Consider the following 7093-nt stretch of genomic DNA (forward strand, 5'->3'; position numbering starts at 1 on the left):
ACCCTGATCTTTTACTAGTATAAATGGTATTAAAAGACCAGACAAACAAATTTAATACATAATAATCGTCGACACTTTTTAATTTTGTATTATACGATCCCGACCTCAGAAATTATAAGGCGGATTTTTTTTATTGGCAATTGTCAACCTGTCGGGTACAATACAGTTTATCGAACATTATTATGTAGATCAATGATGATAAATAAAAGTTGCGACAAATTGTTTTGTAATTTAACGTATCGCAAAAATACAACGAAAAGTGGAATAATTTAAAAAAACCAAAAGAAGTAGGTTTTTAAGATCGTGCAAGATGATCGTTTAGTTTTGGTGTATTTGAAGCACTTTGTTTTTTTCCGTATTTTTATCGATTGTTCGTGATGGAAATTTTGAKAGGGGAGAATATTAATATCGACATAAGGAGACAAAAACCCATGACTTTTTCACCAAATATTGTTGACATATTCCGTCTTATTCTTTATGCTCATCTCTTGATTTTTCTGACTACTGGTTTCATGTATTTCAGTACAGGGAGGTTCATTCAGGTAGCGTTTGGTACGTAAATATGTTTGAACTAAACTGAATATGATAAAATTGGATAGACTAAGTGTCTGTCTGGTGTSGTGTTTGGTACGACTAAGACTGGATAAGATAAAACCAGACAAGTTACCTTAAAAGTTATTTGATGATTTTATATGTATCCAATAATAGTTATAACGAACAAAAATAAAGTAAATAATAATTAATTTATAAACATCTTTAGACAATATTCATATACATATATAACAGTACCAAACACAGCCTCGGAAACTTTAAATATTTTAGAAACCCATGAACCATCTTTTTTYAGAGTATTCATTATGAATAATGTGATAAAATATTCATGATTAATAATATATATATTCATCGTGAATTCCTATAAAAATGACGGCTTCTGAGTTCCTAAAACATTTGGCATTCGTAAATGAAAATGCATGTAAACTGGTTCATGGTCTGTTTGTTTGTAGCTTAATAAGTTTTATAAGACTTACARCTTATTCAGTCAGCTATACATTATTGTTTGATAGTAACTTAATATTACAGAAAAAAATGACTTATTCAATAAGCTTATAAGGAAAGTTTTATTCAAAAAATGATATTTTTTCCCCCAAAGTATGTTTTTCCATTTAAGAAAAAAACTCTCTCAAACAAAACATTTTCAATGTATACAGATAGATTAATTCACTTAAACAATTTTATTATAAAGAATTTAACAGAAAACCAACCATAATAAAAGCGTAGGCTAATTGCATCTCTGTACATTGCTAAATGCACYCCTATCTAATGATTTTATTCTCATACACATCAACATCAAAACCCAATTTTTACATTAYCATGAATCGACCTGATTTTAACRTTAAATAAAATGYAAATAACAAATGCGGATAAAAACTCACAATTATTTGAAAAAAACATAATATTCATTGTACAAAAACTGGAAAAAAAGGACAAAAAAGAAAAGTGTCAAATCCAAATGACTTTTGCTTTGAAAAGCCTTCCTTTTATTTGTGTAGCTCGATGAATAATCCAAAAAATAGATATTTAAATATATATATATATATATATATATATAATATTAATAATAATCATAAAATATTGATTAAAATTATATTATAATATGTAATTTTTCAAATAAAAAAAATATAGTTTTAAATAAAAATAAAAATAATATTAAAATAAAATAATAATAAAAAAAGAAAGTGTTAAAAAAGTGGTGGTGAATTTGGACGCATTAGTTGTCGCATTAGCAGGTGGGTGTGCATGTGCCACACGGTTTCCCCCCATTACACACATCTCCCCTATCCTCTTTCCTTTATTACATTTTTATTTATTTACTATTTTTTTATTTACAAATTTTAATATTTATTATTATTATTACTACTACTACTATTATTATGACAGTGGATTTAAGATTTTTGCTTCACGAGTGAATGTTTAAGATGACCAAGGTTTGTAAAGTCGTCCGACGTGTTTTTTAACTGAATTCTACCGTATCAAGAGATTTTTTAAGGTTTTTTTTTGTTGATTTCGAAAGATTTTTAAGGGGTTTTTTTTTTTGTTGCTATTTTGAAGTATTTTTTTAATTAATCTGGATATCCAACTCACTATGCGAGCCGACTAATCCAGGGTGATCACTTGCTTTGCGGGGAGCCCGGAGTCACCGCATTTGGACTTCTGTTGCCACAAAGAGAATTTTTATTTCTCCTTGGATTTGAACCTAGGAACTCCATGCAGTTTTGACATGTGGAGCCCAAACTCAAACCAATAAGGTATCACCCTTGTGGTTGGATTTTTTTGGTACTTTTGATTGATTTCGAGGTTGTTCTGGTTGGTGGTCCTTATATTGTCTAATACCTTGAACACCTCTCAAAGTTTAGTGGGTGCACCATGCACTTTTCATATTAAAAAAAAATCTTACTTGAAAAAAAAAAAGTTAAACGGAAGCTCGCTCGAACATACACAGGTCCGCCCCTGATAATTATTGTGTCCACCGTCTAGAATGCTAAATATCATGAACACGTAAGAAAAAGAAATATTCATATGTGAATTATTGAAAAAGTTCAAATTTTTTTTTACTTATTCATCTATTATAAATCTTCAAATATAGTTTATTAATTATTCACCTATGAATTTTTTTGTTTAACTTTGATTAAACATTCCATTATTATTATGTAAATTAAAATAACCATCTTATTTATAATCAATTAATTTTATTTAATTATTGTACTTTTAATTAATATAAAATATTAATTTTAAAAATAAAATGTTAAATAAATACACGTTTCATGGGTTTTCTTTTTAAAATCATAGATATTTTTTAATTAATTAATTGATTAATTTAAATTAAAAATATTAATTATTCGTTAAAATCGTACATGATTTTGGAATTTAGGGAAATGGTTATTCCGTCATTTTCAAAGCATTGAATTGGAGTGTTGGGTCCAAAAAAAGGTGACGTGCAGCCCACAATGAGGTTTTGGAAGCTTGTTCATATGGATTGAATTTTGATTAAGTTACAGATATGGTCCTTGTAGTATACGGATGTTTACTAAATTGGTCCTTAGACTTTTGTAAATATGTAGAATACATGAAGGTATGTGTTGTTTATGGAATTGGTCGTTAGGGTTTAATCAACCTAAAGTCTGTCTACTTACTCCGTTAACTACGAGAGCTAACTGTCTTTTCGTTATCTCCCTTCAATTTTATGATTTCTGTTATTATGAATCTTTATTTTCTTTCTAAGAGCATCTTCAACTATACGACATAACTGTAATTTTGCAGGTGACTGACTGCTTTCCAACTGATCATTGTAATTTTATGTTTTTGTAGGATCTTGAAATTGAACAACAATAATGTCATGTAAATTTTCGATCAGCAAAACCCTAGGCTTACAGATTTGATGATCATTTTCATGTCTCATAAATTTGGTGTTTTTAGAGTGTGGCTGGAGTTGAGATGTTAATGGGCTCACTATTTTTAGTAGTTTTGTTTTTTTTTTCGGGTCAAGGATAGAGACGCTTACCCGGTAAGTACTTATCGGGTAATTTTTCTCACCAGATGAACATGGCAAGGGCCAAGAATCTTACCCGGTAAGAGCGATGATAAGGATGGAGAGTCTTACCCGGTAAGTGAGGGTGACGACTCTTACCCGGGTAAGCGCTTACCAGGTAAACTGTTGCATATGATACGTTTTGATGTACTACAATCTTACCCAATAAAATAAATTATAGTGTTGACTCATAATGTTAAGCACTTAGCGGGTAGGCATTCAGGTAAACAACCCCTTATATTACTTGGTTTATTTTTGATGTTCTTGAAAATCCCTTGTTTTTAATATTTTCGGTGGAGAAATTTAGGGCTAATTTGAATTTTATGGTATTTTGATTTAGATACAGGTTTCTTCATTTAGATTTACTGATTTAGGGTTTCTATTGAAGAAGATGAAAATTCAAAAAATCAAAGAAAATGTTGATCTTCTTTTAGTTAACGCGAAAAAGCTAGAATAAAATGTTATGTTGACCAAAATGCCCTTGTAGTTAACAGAGAATATGGATGTCTGTTTGTTTCAGGGTCCAAATCTGTTAACTACAAATGATGGGGTTATGTCAACTGACAATAAAAGTTGGGTCTTTAAAAGTTTTTCTCGGTTCAAATCCAACAAGACCACCGAGGATTTTTCTATGGCCCCTAGAATAAGTTATTTAAATCAAAATAAAAAAATTGTATAAAAAATTAAGGGGGTCAACAAGTAGGAACATTGTTTGTCTTGTAGTGGCAATTGGGTCAATATCCACCAAATTGTGCCAAAGTTTCCATCATCATGTGTTCAATTATATATGGACCCAATTAGGATGAGACTTGCTACAAGCAACCATTCCCTTTCTTTATTTGTTTTTTATATGATTTCGGTAGACTCTTGATTATCGATCATTTTAACCACTCCTACGTAGAACCTGTTTTCAAAGACAGTAATGTAAGTGGATACTGAACAAACTCATGACATGTCTTGTATTTAGGCAGACTCAACTCATCCCTTTACCACTTGAGTTGTACGTCAAGACTGCTTTTTAATATTATTGTTTCAAATAAATTTGATTGATAAACCAATGGGCCTTTGGCATAGCGGTATCGTAGTCTCTGACTTTCTAATAGGTCAGAGGTTCCAACCTCACCATATGCGAGGATGGTATGTGAGCTTATTTGTTGCATTTGTCGTATATAAATTATATGTACTTTAAAAAAAATTGATTGATAGGATTTATATAATAAGTTGGAATTTGAATGATTTGGAGGTTTTTTGTGTGTGTGTTTGGTTTGTAAGTTTGGATTTGAATTGAATTCTAGTTTCTGTAAATAATTTGATTTATAAGAAACATATTGTAAAATATTTAAAAGCATAATTAAATTACATTTTTCTTAATTAATTGTTACAAAATACGTGTTTTTAACATATTTTAAAACATTATTACATTTCAGTTCCGAACATTTATTTAATTCATGTTCAGTTATATGTGTTTTATTTAATGTAATACCTTAACTTTCAACTTAAATGTGACATAGTCCAAATGAGGAGGTTGGGGTGTGATGTTAAAAATTCAAAGTTGAGGGACTAAGGTGTCATTAATTGAAAGTCGTGGGATCGATTAGAACTTAATTCAAACATGCGTCCGAAGACGTCGTAAGGTTCGTTTGGTTTCCATGACAGTTTGGATGGAATTCGAGAGGGATTTAAAACTCGTATTTTGTTAACGGGGATGATATAACATAATCATGATCTCTTTCGTCGTGCTCTGTATGAAATCAGAAGAATTGCCAACAAACAATAGCAACAAATATATCGCCATACTGATATTTGTTTTTTTCTTTTACAAGAAGGGTACTTGCGCAACGAGTGAGATATATCTCGATTTTAATGTTTTGTTTTGTTTTATTATATCCCATCTCGATGTTATAATACAATTTTTTGTGGTTTTGAGAAAGACGATAATATTTTTATTTTTGAATAAAATATAAATTCAAAGATATTTTAAATTTTAAAAAAATAATAATATCGGTGATGGTATCAAATTAATTAATTGAAAGTTCTTGTTTTATTTTGTAATTTACTTAATTCATTTTATTATAATTTAATTTGGGTTTAATAACGAAGTAATTATTTTTGATTTCATAATATAATTTTTATAAAGATAATAATTAAGTATTATGTTAGAACACGGAGATTATCCTAATTATATTTTAGATTTTTATATTTAAAATGAAATGTTTATCCAACATTTGATTATATTTATCTGCATTTAATTACACGAATTTAAGCATTGAGCTTTAATAAGTTGTACTTATGCATTTTTTACTTGTAATCTTAAATTTTAAGTAATATGCATCAATAAACAGTATATTATATATAAAAAATGATTTTTAAGAGTTTTTGTTAAATTTTTATGATATAGTATAAATATATGAAGGTTTATTAACGACGTGTATGAAAAATATGAGTTGAATGTTTGTTTTATTCGGCTTTTTTTAATTGTAAAACGTTTTGCACGTTTATTTTATTTTTTTGGTAACTTTATATGTCAAAAGTACATCCATTGATCAACAAATGCAAATTTGGAGACTTTATTGTAAAACGACCAACTAAAATATATAAATATCTGTGAATCTATAATCAAAATCATACTGGTTTATCAAGTATCTGATATAGTATTATGAGTTGTTACAGAACACGTCAAAATACGACAACAGAAAAAACAAAAACATATGCTGGAAAACAAACTTCAAAAGTTTGTTTGTTTGTACTGGTTATGTAATTTAAAATATATGATCTGTTTGCGATTTTCAAACGGCAGTTTCTTCATTTAACAAGTAACCGATATAATTAAGATATATACAGACTTTTATATTATGACAACCAGTTAGGTAACGACAAACATACAAAAGTTTAAAGTTGTTACGGGACAGCTTTCGTGGACTTAAAATGAGACACGACATATGATGTGTTTCTTTTTGTCACGACTTGTGATATGACCAAAACATCTCGTGTTAAACAAGTGGTTGTTAATGGATATTATAAGATTTAAAAGAACTTAAAATATGTTGTTGTTGACAACTGATCTTAACGTGTATCTTTATACAAAGATGTATGTATATGTATATAATTTGCCGATGCGTGTCTGCGCTTTTGTGGATAAAACGAACATATATGTTAACAAAAAATAAAACAAGTTTTTTAAGGTTTGACGATTGTATGGTGATATCTTATTTTTACTGATGAAAGATATATATATATATATATATATATATATATATATATATGTTGGTTAGTATACAACCCTTGACATTTGTGCAACCAATACAACGCAATCTCAACCATCTATTTCATTTGATTAATATGTGATTTCATAGAAGTTTTGATTGTTTCATAATATAAAGTATCCATCATAATTAATGAATCATATTCATCTTCCATGAATATGCAAATCATAATAAATGAACTCTCATCATTTCCATAAATATCTCAATTTATTGGGTTGCATTGGCTGTACAAATGCGATGATTG

This window comes from Cynara cardunculus (assembly GCF_001531365.2).
Source record: "Cynara cardunculus var. scolymus isolate 2C chromosome LG 5, CcrdV1, whole genome shotgun sequence".
NCBI classification, from domain to species: Eukaryota; Viridiplantae; Streptophyta; class Magnoliopsida; order Asterales; family Asteraceae; genus Cynara; species Cynara cardunculus.